Source organism: Gorilla gorilla, chromosome 5, assembly GCF_029281585.2.
Source record: "Gorilla gorilla gorilla isolate KB3781 chromosome 5, NHGRI_mGorGor1-v2.1_pri, whole genome shotgun sequence".
NCBI classification, from domain to species: domain Eukaryota; kingdom Metazoa; phylum Chordata; class Mammalia; order Primates; family Hominidae; genus Gorilla; species Gorilla gorilla.
Window position 1 is genome coordinate 128,579,515 of NC_073229.2, and position 19,806 is coordinate 128,599,320.

General features: G+C 39.1%; 1 long non-coding RNA gene across 3 annotated transcripts in view; it reads right to left on the reverse strand.

Annotated features, from left to right (window-relative positions):
- Window positions 1-19,806, reverse strand: part of LOC129534278 (uncharacterized) — a 324,928-nt gene that overhangs the window by 285,708 nt on the left and 19,414 nt on the right. For all 3 annotated transcript variants that reach the window (XR_010134120.1, XR_008680801.1, XR_010134121.1), the window contains one exon: window positions 17,013-17,153. This is a non-coding gene — a long non-coding RNA (uncharacterized lncRNA). The remainder of the gene's footprint in view (window positions 1-17,012; window positions 17,154-19,806) is intronic.

Consider the following 19,806-nt stretch of genomic DNA (forward strand, 5'->3'; position numbering starts at 1 on the left):
ATATGGGATCCTAGAGTCTGAACTGAAATTGCTAGGCCAGGTGCGGTGGCTCACGCCTGTAATCCTAGCACTTTGAGTGGCCAAGGTGGGATGATGACCTGAGGTCAGGAGTTCGAGACCAGCCTGGCCACCATGGTGAAACCCTGTCTCTACTAAAAATACAAAAATTAGCCTCGCGTGGTAGTGGGCACCTGTAATCCCAGCTACTCAGGAGACTGAGGCAGGAGAATCACTTGAACCCAGGAGTCGGAGGTTGCAGTGAGCCAAGATCACACCACTGAACTCCAGCCTGGGCGACAGAGTGAGACTCCGTCTCAAAAAAAAAAAAAAAAAGAAAGAAAAGAAATCACTAAAACAAAAATTCACATAACTCCTAAGCAGCTCCAGATAGTAATGTGTATAAGACAATTAGGATTCCCTTCCTTCTGTGTCCTGACCAATCCTCACATATTTCTCCTTCAACTCAATGGGACCACATTTATATGGTCAAGGACTCCAGGAACACATTAGGACTACACAATGGGGCCACAGGGCAGGACTCTCCCTTTTCATGTTCTGTTTTGAATTTCTTCCTTCTTCCAACCTAAAGGGAGACTAAATTCCCAGCTACATGATATAGTATTTGCTTTTCCTAGCTGATAACTAGAATAATATCAGAATATTTAAAAATAAACTCCATACTCTCCCCAAACAGTTCAGTCAGGATTTCTTTTAGTAAGAGGTATTGGTTCATTCAGTTCCCTTCTACTACAAAGGCTTTTGAATATTCTCTGAGGCGCTTGTCTGTCATCATTGGAAAGAAGCAAAAGAACGGTGATTATGCCAAGAGGAATAAAATAGCATTACTTAAATAATTCACCTTTATGTCATGTAACCACACTAGCACTAAAGAAGACACAGAGAACAAAGACCTGGATGACACTTTTGCGGGTTGGTGAGAATTTAATCTCAGATTTCCATAAAAGCCTTTTATCTTCTCCCACCCCCACCTTTTCCCCCCCAGCTGACCCAATTTAAAGCTACACAATCAGGTCAACTCAGCAGGAGATGCAGAAGGCAGAAAAACAGATTCTTATTCTTACAAATGGAGAGAGAGAGCCAGGAACCCAAGAGCTAAAGTCGAAGACCTTGGAGAAATGATTTTAAAGTTGGGGAAAAAAATAAAAGATGTTAGAAATCAATAAAGGTCAGAACCTTGATGTTTCTCTTTGGATATAGGAAAAAAAACATTTATGTTATTTTTTGTGGTATCTGCATACACAACACCTGAATTAATTACGCACGTCACCTGTGCTGCACTAAGGCACTCTGACACAAATTGAGAGTATACAATTTGCCAGCACTTTACTTAGCAGTTAAATGTACTAAGGAACTAAATCTTCATCAAAACTCCTTATCGCCATCCCATTGTAGAAGCTGAAAAACTGAGTTGAAGCAACTTGCCCACAGCTAGAGGAGTTAGAATATCAGCTCAGGTGATTCAATTTCTGGCCCAGCTTTACTATACTTCACATGACCACAAACCACTGTTTTTTCAAAGAATGACCAATGGACTAAGCCCATCCTAAGAATTGTTATTAAACAATAGTCTCGAGATACCCATACCAGGCCAACTGAATCAGATTCTATGGGAATGGGACCTAGATATCTGCATTTTTACAAACTCTTCAGGTGTTTCTGAAACATTCATAAGTATATACTTTAAAGTGTATAGTACTTAGGAAACAGTATGTACTAGACCTCAAAAGCATAAGCACTGACTGAAAGCCAGGATGTCTGGGTTTAAATCTTTACTCTGCCATTCACTAGTTCTGTTAAACAAGTTATTTGATCTCTCTCTGTGCCTCAATTTCTGCAGCTATATCATTTAATTGGTTTAACAGGCATCTGCCTATTCATGGTTGTAGGACTGTTCAGTGAATTTGTTTTTCACATTCATAGAGGATATCAAAATGATGAATGATCAAAAGGACTGATAATTCTAAAATAATCAGTGTTACAGTTTGTATGTGTTGCATTTGACTATGAATTTGATATTCTCTTAATCAATACCAAAATAAAACAAATGGTGTCAAATTGTGAAAAACTTTACTTTGAAAATGAACAAGGAAATGATGCAGTATGTTCATTTTGACTGTCTCTGAAATATATTTCTTCCCTGCCTCCTCATTCAGTTATTTCTTATAAACCACAATAAGCTGGTATATTCCTCTTTCTGTACTGACACTTGTTTATCTCATTGCTGCTATAGAACCTCTGGGGAGATTGAGATGAAAGGCACAGGAACAGAATGGGAAAGACAGACTGATAAAAATTCAAAAGAATATCTATGTAGCAAATTACTTCAATGTATACAAAGTATACAGAATGTAAAGAGTCTATTAAACCAACACTTCTCTAAAATAGGTTTAGCTATAATAAAATGGAAGGCAAAATTTGCCACACAATAAAGATAATTAGCCCAAAGATAGAGAGGGAAGGTTTGATTGTCAAATAACTGAATCAGTTACTTCTTAGTACCAAGAAACTCAGCCTGTGTAAGGCTACGAATTTTGAAGGCGATGGTGGAAAATGAAGATATTTAATGCCTGAATAATAAGATTTACTATATATTACTAGATAAGTGTTGACCCCAAACAATTTTAGCATTAAAACAAAAGTCCAGTGTGTGCCAAACTCAGTAGATTCAAAAGACCACCTCAACAATTTCAAGAATCCCCAGGCTTTCCAACAACACTACATAGCTCTTCAACAGAGCTGCTCATTTTGTAATAATTAAAATAAAAGAGCAACATCTTGTCAGGACAGAGAGTCCAAGCAATGAGCTCCATTTCCACATCTGACAAATGATTACCTCACACAAGAGCCTGCCAGAGAGCTTGACTCAAGTTCCTTCTTTATCCAAATGAGATGTTGTTACTAAAATGTAAGCTCCACAAGAACAGGAACCTTCTTTATTTTATTCACTCTTATATCTGGCTTTGACACAAATGGCTGGCACACACACACACACACACACAAAAGGCATTCAATAATTGTTAAATTGCTGAATGAATACCATAGGTCTTAGACTTTTGCAGTTGTTCTTAAATACTCAAAGTTGCAAGTTTACCTATTTAGATGTCAGTACAGATAAACAATATCTCCTTCTTTAACCAACTTCATGCCTGGGAGGTTGTAAAGAAAATTAGAAAGCCTTGGCCAGGCGCAGTGGCTCACGCCTGTAATCCCAGCACTTTGGGAGGCCAAAGCAGGCGGATCACAAGGTCAGGAGATCGAGATCATCCTGGCTAACATGGTGAGACCCCATTTCTACTAAAAAAAAAAAAAAAATTAGCCAGGCATGGTGATGGGTACCTGTAGTCCCAGCTACTCGGGAGGCTGAGTCAGGAGAATGGCGTGAACCCGGGAGGCAGAGCTTGTAGTGAGCCGAGATCGCGCACTGCACTCCAGCCTGGGGCGAGAGCGAGACTCTGTCTCAAAAAAAAAAGAAAGAAAATTAGAAAGCCTTAAGATCTGGTTCAGTCACACATGAACTATCCAAACCTGCATTCAGTATTCAAAGTAATGTTACAAAACAAAATTTCAGCAAATTAGTTTAATAACATTTTAATGGAAATTTATGACTTCAGTAGCATCCCATCCAAATACCTAGAAAAGATGTTCCAATAGGCTGAGCAGGGGAGGTGGGCTTTATAGGCAAAAAGGAAGCAGAAATGGAGAATAAAAAGCAGATTGGTTATTTTTAAGTTACTTCCTTTTTTTTTTCGGAGTCGGAGTCTCGCTCTGTTACCCAGGCTGGAGTGCAGTGGCACGATCTCAGCTCACTGCAACCTCTACCGCCAGGGTTCAAACAATTCTCCTGCCTCAGCCTCCCGAGTAGCTGGGACTACAGGTGTACACCTCCACACCTGGCTAATTTTTTTGGTATTTTAGTAGAGACAGGGATTCACCGTGTTGCCCAGGCTGGTCTCGAACTCCTGAGCTCAGGCAATCTGCCTGCCTTGGCCTCCCAAAGTGCTAGGATTACAGGCATGAGCAACCGCGCCTGGCCAAGTTACTTCCTTTATAGGATTAAACTGGAGAGGACTCCCTTATCATGCCTGCTCAGGTAAGCTGGGCCCCTTCTGATGGGTTGCTATGAAGCTCCTGTTTTTTGGAAAACTGGCCCATTTATAGTTCAGTCTGGTTATGTGGCACCTAGCATGAGTGACTCCATTCTGATTTGGTCTGGTCTGTTGGACCTAGTGCAGGAGCTCAGTACAAAAAAAATGCCCTCCCATAAATTTCACGTAACAGTAACTTGAAATTTCTCAGAAAACGAAAAAGTTGTAGTTTTGAAATCAGTATTTCAAGGTAGGGTTAGTTTGGGACCTCATTGCCTTTGGAAATGATAACATGCTGTCATTAATAGTCTTGTTGGCCATAAACAAACACTCATAGTTTCCTTAAGATTTATGTAACTGAAACAAAAAGAGGAGTGATAAGGACAGGATGTTACTGTTTTTCCTCTCATTTTGCCTCAGCACTTGGCTAATTTTGTACTCACTCTGAACTGGAAAGTAAACAAACAAGTGACCAAAGAAGACTGTGGAATTACATGGCTCCTTCAAACCCAGCTGCCTAAGACCAGGTAAGTGAGGGTCCCTCAATAAAGCAACCTGAAATTGCAGATGTGGCTCTGGACGAATTCTTTCTAAGGCCAGGATGGAACACTTTTTCCATGGAGTCTGGAGCTTCACTGTTTACAAGTGGGTTGTTTTCTCATCCAGAAGCCATCTTCACCTCTACTTACCCAGGGCTCCATCAGAATGTAATCATAAAACTAGACTGTAGGCCGGGCGCAGTGGCTCATGCCTGTAAACCCAGCACTTGGGGATGCCGAGGCGGGCAGATCATGAGGTCAGGAGACCAAGACCATCCTGGCTAACACGGTAAAACCCTGTCTCTACTAAAAATACAAAAAATTAGCCGGGCGTGGTGGCAGGCGCCTGTAGTCCCAGCTGCTCGGGAGGCTGAGGCAGGAGAATGGCGTGAACCTGGGAGGCGGTGCTTGCAGTGAGCCGAGATCGCGCCACTGCACTCCAGCCTGGGCAACAGAGCAAGACTCCATCTCAAAAAAAAAAAAGAAAAGAAAAGAAAAGAAAAGAAAAAGAAAAAACAGACTGTACAGGACATCATGAAGTGTGATATTTTTCCAGGGGAACATTAAAGTTCTCAGGGAGTGGGTCTGTAACAAAGCACTATTGGTACTTGCCTAAAATGCATTTTAATAATAAAGCACTTTTCTTCTGTGCTGAAAGATTTCATTTTAGGCTTATTTACCCTTGGACCGATAGAACCTATTTGTAGCATCCTTGACTAAGAATGGCTCTGGAATAGAAATGAGAACTGGTGGAAATAAGAGGAGCCAGACCCGTGCAGGGCATTGCTGGCCAGAGATGCTGCTGACTTCATCTCCGTACTCAGCAAAGGCGCCATCGAAATTCATCAAGAGAAGGCCAAGAGGTGTGGTTTGGCACTGTTGGTGCTCAGAATGCAACATCCCGAAGTATGGTACTTTGGCATGCTGAGTACTTTGTCCTAAGGAGATTGGCAGATCTCAGAAGCAAGATCTCTCCGACCTTCTCCTTCTCTCCTGTCTCCCACCTGTTTTTCTCCCTCTGAAGGAAGTCACAGAAATCAGAATTCGTCCTCCGCAAGGTGGGTCACAGAAACCAGAATCCCTCTCTCCCAAAGCCCGGCAAAAAATCCTAGAAAGGTCATTTCCTCTTCTCTTTTAAAGACTCTCATTCCAGAGGGGTCTTGCACCGTAACCATGAGGAAGGAATGCTACACAGAGGCCAAGAACAACCTGAAGAGGCAGGCCTTCCTGCCTCCGCCCCCAGACTATTGTCATTAGAGCTTGTCTTTTGTCCAACTGCATTTCTACATGGCCTTCCACTCTCCATCGAACCTAAGCATAAGAGACAGTTTTCCCTGGGTCTCTGGGTCTTCAACTCTGAGCTCCCCTGTCATGTAAAACTTTGATTAAATAAATGTGTTATGCTTTTCTCTGGTTAACCTGTCTTTTGTTACAAGAGTGTTGCCTGTGGCCCTGATGGGGAGGAAAGGCACCAACCCTTCCCTCCTGCAGAGCTAAACTTTGTATTCTGATTTAATCCAAACACTGTAATGCCAAAGCAAAGCTGAACCCAGGGAATTAACAGAGCATGCAGTATATGTGAGACCGAAGTACTGGGTTAGTCTTTTGAAAATTCTCTCCTGAAAGAGAACAAAGGAGATGAAAAAGGGTGCATGTTTAGAGCTGCAGCAGGAGTCTGGACTCGCCAACCCAAAGCCCTCCTCCTTCTGGGGTTGTTTTCTAAATGATTTTGTGGCTAAAATATGACTCCTGGGTTTGTCATAAGTATGTTCAGTAGATACATGAGGAGGATTTAACATTTGTAATTTTTGTTTGTTTGTTTAGGAATAAAAAGCCACAGCAATCTAGTTTTTGTCAAAAATGGCATGCTGTTCTGTATGGTCACTGGAGCACCTCTGCTCAAGTTTTATCATAACCCCTGAACAAGTACACAGACTGAGGCTGAATGAAGAGGAGTCAAGCTCGATCGTTTACAAGTGGGTTTGAAAGCTTTGAGATAGACCTTGGCCAGGGGCTGTTATCTTTATTGTGCAGAATGACTGAGTTCGACTTCTGGATCACTGGGTTGGGGTGATACTTTCGCAAAGAAGTCAGTGGTGCTGTCAGGGTGGAAAAAAAGACGTCCCAGCAGCTTAGCTGTTAGGTATGGAGCAACAAAAAGGAGGTGGGAGGAGATACTCATCAACTGGTGCTCATAATGGAGAAAGATAGCCTTAGATCATAAATCAGCTTGCAGCTACCACCTATAGCTTTGAAAGGGCACCGTTGTTTCTTACTGTATCACCAGCTCATTAATACGAGTCGGCAGTCACTACAGGTGGTACAAGAGAGAACACAATTTACATATTAAGTAGTTAATCGTGGATTCTGCAGCATTTCAACGCTCGAAGGTATGCCTTTCTAAAACACTTCAAGGGCACGGTTCAGGTTCGTGTTAATACATCAAAGTTTTCTTCTGTCTATAAAATGGATGTTTGTTAAAAGATGATTTTAGTACAATTGCACAGGCTGTTTGCTGGGTGAACTTGTGACCTGTTGTCTGAAATGAAGGTGGGAACTTTTCCAATATGAACGATTATTCCCACTGACATTCTGATGAAGTTAATGGACACAATTTACTTGAAGGACCATATCTGAGGGTTCTCAGTAGGGATGAGTATGAATAATATTAACTTTTATAATGTAAAACCATAAAATCCATTAATTTTATCATCATAAATAAAATTATATTAATAGAATTTTCTTTTTTTTTTTAATTTTATGGCCACTGGGATGATGGAGTGACTTTTCAACTTCGCATCTTTTCACTCTTGGTTGTCATGAACAACTGTGGGCTGCCAGCAGGGTGGAAACAGAGGCCAGGCTGGGGGAAGAGTTTATTGACAAACCTGAATAGGGCCTGTGGTTGCATAGTTACTGTAGAGTTAGTTAGATCTGATCTGTAAATAAATACTTTCCTAAAAAAGCAAGCTCCAATAATAAACTTCTTGGCACATGGCAGAACAGAATGATTTGGAATAGCCAGTAGCTCTCTGTGGGAGGAACCAGTTCAACAGGTCCTTCCCTCCTTCAAAAGCAGATTTATACCACCATCTGCAAGACACTCAGTGGACTTCCCCATAAAGCAGACTGTATATCTGAGAAAAATATGCCATGAGAAGGACATTCAGGACCCCTGATTATGACATTATTGGGGGCGCTGTTAAAAAATTTTTTTTTCTCATTACTAAAGTAACATATTACTTTAAAGTAATATATTATTCAGCTTGCAAAAATAGGAAAAATACATATGATTCTAAAACACAACCACGATTAGCCTTTTGGTGCTTGGTTTCAAGTATTTTTCCCCTAATTAGCTTAGAATTATCTCAGAATTATCTTACATAGTTGTTTGTTACTCCAGGAACATTAAAGAAATGCTATATTCTTTAGAATTCTATTTTCAATGGAAAGTGTAGAGGAAGTAACAATACATGAGTTTTAATGAACAATATCAAGGAACTTTTAGGTGTTTGGTATATTTTCTACATGTGTAACCATTATGTGTTTTTTAATCACTATTATCATGAAATTAATGAATGCTAGATGAATCTTTAGACATCTTGTAAGCCAAGCATAAGTGACAATTCTGCAAATATTTTCAACTATTATTTGGAATCTTACCAGAGTCTATTTATTTCCACACATCTTGTCTAAGATGTGAGGTACACACACATATATATACTGAACACACATGCTTGCTTATTAGCCCAACATCAAGGACTCTGTTTCTGCACCCATTCACAGAAGGAAAGCTGCCTGTGCTTCCCTTACTCTCTTTGTTTTCTGAAGTTGGTAGATTTCTGCCCACACTCTTTCTGCTCTGTCTCTGAGTTCATTCATTTATTTAAATCACTGAATATTGAAAGCTCAGTCAGGCACCAAGACTATCAACCTGAATAAGTATCAGCATACCCTACTTGTCTTTTGCCACACTTCAGAAAGGTTTTGAACCAAGAAACCAGATCTTAAGCTGGTTTGAAAGACTGGTAAATTTCTTCATTTGATTGCAGGAATTTAACTTTTAATTGACTTGGTACATTACTGAGGAGGTATGAAAAGCAAGTAAGCTCACATTGATGGTTACTGTGTCCTTAGGATTTGAAAGAGTAATCTGAACTATGAAATAGTTGTGCAACTTTGCCTTATTAAGGCTTCGTTCTGTGATGGAAGCTACTTCAACTAGCTGGAGAGAGCTAGTCAGCTCTGTCTGGAAGTCAAAGCTGATGACCTTCTCATTTGTGTCCACCTGGACCAAACATCTGTGCCAACACCTGGAGGAATTCTACTTGGGATATTACAAGGGACATAGAGGGATTGATTTAAATTAGTTGGATCCATATGTAAAGAGAATTTTATTTAATTAACTGTAAAATTAATGTCATCATTAAAATAATAAAACCCAACTTCTCTTCTCTAGGAGGTCATGGCCTTCCTAGCCACTTTTATGTTTCAAATAAGAAAAATGTTGAGTTAACAATTTATTTATATGGTCCGTTCAGTATAAGAACTAGGAAGATAATTTATTCATGCCTTAGACTTCTAATAGCTCCATTCCCATATATAAAGGAGTACATATCCCAATTAATACAACTTTTTGCCACATTAATTATTCTAGCAGAACACTCTAATTTTTGTGTTTAAAGAATTTACAAGCCTCTTTAAAATATCAGGAAAGATATTAATATTTAGTGAGGAATAGTATATATATAGAGAGAGAAAGGGTTACATTAATCATTTCTCATATATATATATATATATTTCAAAGCTTACAGAGTTTAAGGAATCTTCCTGAGGTCACAAAGGTCACAGCTGAGTTTTAAAACCAAGTCTGCACGGTACCAAAATCCTTGTTCTTTCTAACACACTAAATTGCCTTAAGAAAGGCAGCTCCCCTTACTAAATCCCACACCATTCCCATCCCACGAATATATTGTTTCTTTTTTCATACCACAAATTTTTATTTACCACCTATCAGCCAAACATGATAAGTGTTGAAACCATTGTTTAACATTAATTTCAAGTAATGATCTTTATGGCTGCCATTGTTCAATAACTCAATACCAAGATTTTAATATTTGTATTTATAAAATGCTCTGGCATAATGAATTATTCATAGACAACTATGTCATCACCCAGATTTAACATAGGCAAATATTGTGCCATATCAGTTTTCTCTTATTAAAAATCAAAATATTTTGGCTCCCCTACCTCCATCTCTTTTCCTTTTCTTTTCTGTAGAGTTGGCCACTGTCGAGAAGTTCGTATGTATGATTTGCATGCCATCATGTTACATACTTTTATTACATACATAACTTTAAAGGTTCAGTTTTCTCTGTTTTTCATGACATAGACATTATCAAGTTTCCCTTTTCCTCTCACACTTTCTGCAAAACACTGGCCACCAGTTTCACTTTTGTGAAAGCCTAAAGAGTATCTATTTTCCTAGTTCTACAAACACCATTTCTCTCTATAGTGACTATGAAAGCAATGACGATTATGAGATTGGGTTTACAGAATTGGTGACTACGGTGTAGGGAGAGTGAGTAGGAGACAAGATTATAAGAAACTAACAGGCCACTGGTTTGTGTTTTGTGGTGCCGTTGATGGAGACAGAACATTTACTAAAATGGGACAGATTTTGACAGAGAGGACACAGGATTTGGAATGTCTTGAATGTGAGGTGACCATAATGGTAACTAGAAATAGTTGAATTATGAATCATATAATGAAAGAGAACGGAAGTGTGTGTGTGTGTGTGTGTGTGTGTGTGTGTGTGTGTGTAAGTATTATAAATTTAATTTACAGTACAACTTGAATGAAGATACAAAATGTAGTTTCTTTATTGGTCTACTTGTACTTAGAAAGTACAAGTCCTACTTTCTAAGGGGATAGTGTGGGAGTAACTAAATGGCCCGTCTGACATCAAGCATTTTTCAACAACTAATTTTAATGCTCCTTTAAGATTATCTAGTCTCCATTTCCAGCTGCCCCTCCCATAACCCTTTTGCTTTGTTATCAAGGATGTAGGAGTGGAGTGTTCATGTGACTTCCCAACAGGAGAGTGAAGGGGGTCTTCAGATCCATATAGCATTCCCTGTACCATCATGGCACTGGAAGCAAAAGGCCAGTCAGCTGTCCTCTGAAGTATGGTTGACCAAGTTCTGTACATTTATACCATCTATTGACTTCTACAACTTCCATAGTCTACTTCCTGTCTGGTTCCTTTTTTGGTTTAGTCATAGCTTGGTGGCCCCTCTCTGATGACATCCCTTGCCTTGTTACTCCATGGCTGTAAGTGCCTCTGAGTCACTTCCCTGTTCTCTATCTGGCCCATCATGCCCACAGTGATCCACTCCCAGTCTCTGCTATGGGCCCATCACAGCAGGCCCCAAGGCAAGCCCTAGCTCTTAGTGACTGCACCAAGGGAGGTTTAGCAGGGCAGACTAGACTCTTCTCTCCACCTGATCATGGGGCTTTGTTTGCCTAAATATGCTAAGGCTGTTACCTGTTAGAGGTCTACATAGCAGTCTTATCCTAAAGCTCCCAATAGGGATGAGGTAAGCTTTCTGCCCCCTTAAAATAACCCCCTTTTCTATTTTAAGCCTGGAGCAAGAATACCAAAGCCTTACTCACTTTCTCCATTTTGCTCTTTTTTGCTTAGCAAGTCCCTAGGAGCAGAAAGGGTAATTTAAGAAAGAATAAAAAGCTCTTCCTATATGTGTGATCCTTCTCCCTGGCTCAGCCTCCTGCCTAAGCCTTGAAATAGATTAGAATAGATGGGAGCGTATTTGTTACACCAGGAGGAGAATTCAATAATCTGATTCCTTTGTGTTTAACTCCTTTTGTTTAAAAGTAATTTAGCAAATCCACCCTTTATATATATAACTTGGCTTTCAAGCCCATTTTTATGCAAACACATAAAATACCAGGCCTCTTTTTCTTTATTTATTTATTTTGTTGTTGTTGTTATAGAAATGCATTTTTTTGTAAAGATGGGGTCTCACTATATTGCCCAAGCTGGTCTCAAACTCCTGGGCTGAAGCGATCCCCCCACCTTGGCCTCCCAAAGTGCTGCCAGCCCTCTTTTTCTAACAGACCATAGGGAAAGAGGCTGTTGCTCCACTCACAATTAAAAATGTTTGGAGAAGCTCGTTATGTAAGAGTGACTCTCCCTCATTATCAAAGAAATGGCTTCAGCATAATTAAGATGGGAAAGAAAAGTTCATGTTTTAATGGTGAAAATCAAAATGGCTTAGCTTAATTTTGTAACATATTTTCTTTATTGCATATAGATTTGGAATCATAGCTAAATAGTAGTTATTTATTGAACCTATACGACAAGAGAGATGAGAGTGTCTAGAGGTAGAGAAAGCCGAATGCTAAGGAACACCAACATTAGCAACAAATAGTAGAAGAGAGGCCACGTGAAAAGCAAAAGGTGGCAGGAAAAGAAAGAAGACAATGAAAGGTGAATGGTACTATGTAAAGTTTCTAAAGGTCAGCAGTGCTACATGCTACACAAGGTCAAGTAAGGTAATAAAATCAGTCCACTGAATCTGAAAATTAAGTTATTGGCAGTTTTAGCAAGAATGGTTCTGATAAAGTGGTGGGGTCAGAAAACATTTAATAGGACTAAGGAATCAAAGAGAAGTGGAAAAGTTAATAAAGTTAAGTTTCTTTCATGAAAAGCTGTTGTTAAGAAAAAAATAAATGTATATAAGCAAATGTAAGCAGAGTCTCAGGAAAGTTATTTTTAGGAAGGAAGACTGTACTTGCCAGGCTAGGTTAAGTTATTCTACAGTAATAAACAACCCCAAAATTCTGAAGCTAGATTTCTCCTATACATTACAAGTCCAATTCAGGTCAGCAGGAACCTGTTCTTTTCACCATAGCCCTTCAAGGACCCAGGAGTGTAGAGGCTGTATCACCTGAGCTCATAAAGCTTCCAGCCATCAGTGAAACTCATCACCACCACTCAACTATTACTGGCCAAAGCAAGTCACATGGCTATATACAACTTGGAGGGGAACAGGAAGTACAACCATAAATGATGAATGGATAGAAAATATCACTATTTGTGAATAGGCTTATTGTCTACTATAGGCAAGAGTGACTTACCTAGACCAAAGTAAGGGAATCTGTAGCACTGAAGAGAGAGAGAGACTGAAGACGGACCAGAAATAGGATTAAATGAAAGAGCAACATCTTTAAAAGATGAGGGAGAGGAGAATGTGAAGCACAAGATGATGGTAGAGCTTTTATGGAAGGACTATGGTTCCTAGTGATGGGCAGGAAGCGAGGCCAGCCATCAGTGGAGATGAGTAGTACATGCAGTTCATATTCGATAGCCTCTGTTTTTCTATCTGAAGTAGGAAGCAAGATCAATGAGTGGGTATGAGAGAGTTAGGGTCAGGGTTAGAGTAAGAGTGCAGCAAAATTAGATGAAATTTTCTAATTATTACTCTAGGGAGAAAAGCAACTCAAGTATTGACTGCGGAATTTCTGGTTAATAGCTTGATTCTAGGAGTTTCCAATAGGAATGTTTAAAATTGCACTAATCTGATGGGTGTCTAATTTTCTCCAGAAATGAGAGCGAAGGAAGAGTAACCCAGGATCATTGGATTATTCAACGTTTGAGGATATTCAGGGCAATGTAACAGACAGTTGCAAGGACAGGGATGTGAAAAAGCATTGGCAAGGAAGAAGCTAAGGGGATAAAGCAGAAAAGTAGCTCATCAACTGGGAGGAAAGACAGTATTGACCAAGTTATTTTCCCTGATGAAAATTATGACTTTTTCGACTCCCTGATAAAGCAAATCCCTTGAAAATATAATGACAGCTGTTTATAGGAGTCCAATTAAATCAAGTAAGATTTGCATGCTGTCTTTGGTAAACCTCCCAGAAGAGACTTCTAGCAGAACTACTCTGTCACTGGGAGTTACTATTACGGAGGTGGCTAATAAATCTACCGCTTTCGATGAACACGTGAAGGTGTCAGGGGAGTCTAATATATTTTATCCAGCAGGAAAAGATGGATTCTAGTAAACTTGGTTTGCAACTTTGAAGCCATAAATCATTTTAAGAATGATCATTAGACCTGAAGACACCAACAGAATAGAAAGCCTGGGAATAAGTTAAGAAAAAGCTTTATTAGAAGGAAGGAACAAAGATAAATTCAGATTTTTTTTTAGAATTCGCTTTATTGAAATTAATTCTGGGATGGGGGATATTACATATAGAAATATTTACTTCCCTGGTTTAAAACTCCAGATAGAGCTAGCTATTGAAAAGCTATTAAATCTAGCATGCTGCCATCCGACTGCTTTATATTTACGTATTCAAGAATGTGAGCATGATTTCTGTAGAGAAAGTTGGAAAGGTGAAATAATTTTATTTTCTTTTTCCCATCACTTTTTTCCTTGGGTCACAGGTTATTTTCTTCACTGTTTCAATTCCAAACTCAACTACAATTGGATACACTTTTTATTATCTTCTAGCTCTTAAATTAGGAGAGGAAGTGTTATATGTGGTGATGAAAACAAACCAGAAAAAAAATTATATAAAAAAGCCAGCTTGGTCTGATGCTGAAAACTTCAACCAAAAATTTAACCTATGCCTTGCTTATTCCAATAAGAATTGGATTAAGTCCAGAAACAGGTAGTTTCAATCAATTGTTTTTAGGAGGAGAGTCTATAACCTACTGGCTTGAAAATGTTCGAACTGTAAGTCTTGTAGAGATATAGCAGACTTGCCAAAATTGCATTACTGCTTCAAACCGTCACAAATTACCCTGCACTTTAAGTTTTATTACCAAGTAAGACAGCACACAAATTCATTTCCATGTCTGTTGCCAATTTAAATGAATGGCTGGCTCCTGCCAACTCAGGAAGACACCGGAGGAAATGTTGCACAGATCATTGGTGCATGGAATAAATGATAGCAGGCCTCTTGGTCATTTAATCTCGGAGCAAAACTTATATTTTAAGTAGGCTTTAAAAATATAATGTGAATTATGCCATAGGAGGCATATAATTCAAAAAGCAACCATGTTGAATGCCTACTATGTACTCAAAATCATTCTAGATGTTGTGGATGATACAGAATTTAAAAATATAAGCTCTGTTCTCAAAGAGCTTCCTCTACAATTGATCAAAGTAAACTAACACACAGGAAAATAGTTAAGATACTATGTGAGCTGAATTGTGCCTCCTCAAAATTCATTGTTGAAGTCCTAACCCCCAATATTTCCAGATGTGACCACATTTGGAGACAGGGCTTTACAGAGGTTATTAAGTTCAAATGAGTTTATTAAGGTGGGCCCTCATCCAATATGACTGATGTCCTTATAAGAAAAAGAGATTAGGACACAGACATACACAGAGTAAAGATCATTTGAAAATATGGGGGGGGTGGGGGAACAATCATCTACAAGCCAAGAGGAGAGGCCTAAGAAGAAACCAAACCAACTCTGCCAACACCTTGATCTTAGACTTCCAGCCTCCAGAATTTTCAGAGAATGAATTTCTGTTATTTAAACCACCTAGTCAGTGGTGCTTTGTTGTAATGGCCTCAGCAAACTAACGCAGATACTATGTAATTGCAAACAAATAATATGAACAACAGCAAGAATTTAGGAATTAAGATTGCACATTCATTGGTTAGTGAAGACACTCATTTGCCTAAAGGAGGTTTCAATGATGGAGAATAAGACTGTAGAGATGAAGCATGGCCGAAGCATGGAAGAACTTAAAAATTTAGCAGAAGCATTTAGATTTGAAAGCTAAGTAATGACGGGTTAAAGTTTATTACTGTTGCTGTTTTCCCCCATATCCCACTCCAAACAGTCTTATTAACAGGGAGGGGTCATATATTCATTTGTGACCTACCTAGACTAAGAAGTACTATTGTACTAGGTTGAGTTGAGTTAGAAATAAAACAAGTCTGGAAGCCAAAGAGCAACTAAGAAGAGAATAAGTGGGAAATGGCAAAGAATATGGAAAAGTGATGGCCTGAAGTCCCTTAGAATGGGGAGGGATAAGTCCAGAATGTGGGCTAAAATGCATAGTAGGAAAAAGGAAAGAAAGGCATTGATTTAAAAAAGAAACAAAAAAAACAGAAAGAAAAAAGAAGAAAGAAAAAGAAAGGAAGGAAGGAGAAAGAAAGGAAAAAAAGAAAAGAAAGAAAGAAAGAAAAGAAAGAAAAAGAAAGAGAGAGGAAAGAAAGAAAAAAAAGGAAAAGTTAGAGGATAAAGCCTGGAGTACTAGAAAGTTTGAAATGTAAGACAACAAAGCATGTAAGTTGATTAAAAACAAACGGATAGAAGTTGAGAAAGTGGAACAGAAAAATCAAATGAACTTTAGGGAGAAGGCCAACGGATGAGGAATTAGCAAGAGAAGAAGAATAGCAGGAGCCCAAGGCAGATATATGATGAAGTGACAAGCAGAAGTGATGGAAGGTGAACTGGAAGAGAAAAAGAGAGAGAAACTGGGTAAAAACTGAAAAAATTTACTAAGGGAATTTTAAGACATTGCAGGCAAATATAATAGGGAGGACAGGGGAGTGGAAAAGATAAAGAGAACTTCTAGGAAACGGAAAACATTCAACATTGCTTTTACTCTTTAGGCTTCCCCAGCACTGCCAATCTCAAATCTTAAGTAAACCATACTGTTAACAATAGATGCGGTGCCCAGCCCCATGGGCTCCTCCCCCATCCCTGGCCATAGACTTCTTAGGGTTGCTAGAAAATCTTAAGGCTTGGCTAAGAGATGCCACTTCACATTCACACTCCATGACCTCAATTGCAACATGTTGCCACTCAGCAACTTTTTATTCATTTAGTTAACTATTATCATTTTCATTGCACAAATTCCTAAAATTTCTCTCCCCACAAACCCTCAAAACCACTCCTGCATATCCTCTTACATTCTATATATTATTGTGTTTCCTCCACTTCCCTCTCTCATAATTATATGATTTCTCCACATGATCATCTCATCATCCCAATTTCTTCTCCTCCTCGCTCTTCTTTTGGAAGGAAGGAAGGAAGAGGGGGAGGAAACAAGACATGAAAGGAGTAAGAGAGAAAAGGAAGGAAGGGAGGGAGAGATAAGTGAAGAAGGAAGGAAGGAAGGAAGGAAGGAAGGAAGGAAGGAAGGAAGGAAGGAAGGAAGGGAGGGAGGGCGGGCGGGCGGGCGGGAGGAAGGAAGGGAAGGAGGAAGGGAGGGAGGGAGGAAGGAAGGAAAACTTTTTCCCAGTCTCTCTAACATTACTCCTTCCACACATGCCCCTTGGACCCACCCACCTTCCCCGCAACACACATATATACCTTGTTGGGTCTAGTAGCATTGTCTCCTTCTGTGTTCTATGTTTCCCTTAACTTTCCTCCTCCACAAGTGTCTGCCTTACTTGAAGCCACTTTTCTTCAAAACTTTTTGCTCTTCACAATTTTGCTGTTTAGCCTCTGCCTCTGTAACAATATGAACACTTTTACCTGTCTGTCTTTAACAAAACCCCAAAGGACTACACCTCCTGAAATTCTCTCCCTCTAGTTTCTACATTGAGATTCCTAGTTGCAAGCATTAGAAGTTAATTCTGGTGAATAATACAGAAAAAAAATTTGTTTTTAAAAATTGAGTAGTTGACAGAATCTTTGGAAGGGCTGAAGAACCAGGTTGAGGCCAAAGCTCCCGGAAATACTGCCCCAAACCAGCCCTTAAGAACAGCCTTAGGCAACTGCCATTTCGTTCACACTTCGACCACATGCTACAGTCTGAATTCCTACCACTAATTCAACTCTACTGCAAGGACAGTACTGGTACCACTTCTGACAGAGACTAAGTTTTGCAGGCACCACTGTGTGCAAAACTCCAATGCTGTTGCTTTCTCCTTTGCCAGCAAAATGGATGCACATAAACCTCTTCCTCAGCATTGCTTACTTCAGAAACTGAAATCTCATACAAGTGCAATCGATTAGTGAACCCAATAGCTTCTCAGTGAAAATCAGGTGAATAACAAAAAGTATGTATCAATTACAAGAATTATAAATTAGAATCATTATTATTAACTCTTGACACACAGAGCAACTTAGACTTTCTTTGCCTCCATTTGAATTATAGTCACACCCAGAGCCCAACATGTCTATGGCTCTATTACTGTTGTATACTTCCTGGATGAGTAGAGAAAATTCTATCAGCTACCAACTGGCACATATAGATTGGAATTTGTTTTTTAAACTTACGCCCAAGTCAGCTTCCTCCATGCTATGCCCATATGCTACCCCAGATGTTGTGCCTGTTTCATTTTAGAGGTTATTATGCTTGCCTTGTCTTTGCTTGCAGAACATCTATGCCTACACAATAATAATTCCTGCAGTCAGAAACATTTGAAAAGTTCTATAATAGTGAAGTGATGGTTTTTAAAATTTGCATAAGTCATATCCATTCATGGCTCATGTTTTCCTTAATATACATTCTATATTCGCATCAAACCAATGCAATAAAAACTCATTAATCCAAGCCCCTCTCATTTGAAACTCAGTCCCCACTAATGACTCCTTGTTTCTGCTTCTGTTTTTTTTCTCTCACCTAGAATGCCTTTTTCATTCAACTCAAATTTATGTCTATCAGCTCCTTCCAAACTGAATTCAAGATTACCTATTCCAAAAGCCTTCTTCGATTAAACCCACCTGATTCTGATCTCTCCAGGGTGCTGTACCCTATCAAGACTCATGAACTCTGTCTGTCCTTCACTTTTGCAGTTGTGAATGTGATGCTTTTATTGGTTTTATGTCATTTTCTATGTGTATGTTTTCTCCCCAGCTAGGGCATTAGCTCCTAGGGAGAAGGGGCCACATCTTCTGCTTCCTGTATTTCCCACCCCTAGAGCCTACCTCTGAACTACCCCTTGAAGAGGTGCCCTGGACATGCCTTCAGAGAGCAAAGATATACTCAGGGTAAAGGCAGAAAGTGCAAAATGCAATCCATTCTCTTGATAATGATTTCAAACCTTAATCTTACCAACAGTAGAAATATGCCACAGGGAACTAACAATATCTCCAATGTCATCTTTAAAGATGATGAGAAGCGATGAAGCCATATATGCAGCAGGCAACAACTAAATTATTTAAACAGAAAGAAACCATGTGTAGGGATTTCAGCAGTGAATCTCTGTTGTGATCGTTGACAGGAAACTTACTACACATCTTGATGAATTGTCATAACCCGAGTTGCTAAGAGAATAGGATGTGGAATCTTTCATTCCACCAATACAAAGAAACAATGTCTCCACTTTGTGGGGCTGAAATTTTTAAAAAGCTATTTTTTTGTAAATTATCTGTTTGGCAATTTTTTATTACATATAATTTATAACTTTTTTCCAAAATAAACTCATAAAATGACATTTTTGTGAGACAACATGAAATTTAAACTCTGAGAAGATATTTGATGATTTTAAGAATTTTTTTGTCAATTTGAGGGACTGTCGTAATGGTATCATGGTTGTATTTTAGCAAAAGTTCTCATCTTTTAGTAACATACAACTGAAATTCTTACAGATGAAATAATGGCTGTGATTTACTTCAGATAATTAAAAATTCCTATATATACATAAGTTTAATTATTAGAACACCCTGTAAATAGATGTTGTTTTGCTTAGTTTATAAATGAAGAAATAGGTTTAGAGAAGTTGTTTCTTGCCTGAGGTCACACAGCTAGTAATTGGCAAAGTAGGAATTCAGACTGAGAACTTACTGACATTAAATACTTCTTCTTCCTGTAGGAGACCATAGGGGAGGGTCTAGGGCTAGCAGAGAATCTCCATCTTCCTAACTCGTGAATTCCATGGTTGCTCCAGACTTTGACATTTTTCAGCCAGAAGGAAGGAGGAAATAGAAGTCCACAGCAAACAATCCTCTCTAAGTGGCAAACTTAAAGATGTACTGTTACTTCTACTCACACCCCATAATCTATAGTTTATTTGCATGGCTGTTCCTAGCTGCAAGGGAGGCTGGCAGAGGTAGTCTCTCTATCTGTGCAACCACGTGCCCAGCAAAAACACAGACAGTTCCATATTCAAGAGGAAAAAGTGGAGAACTGACACTGAATAGTACTCAATAAACCTCT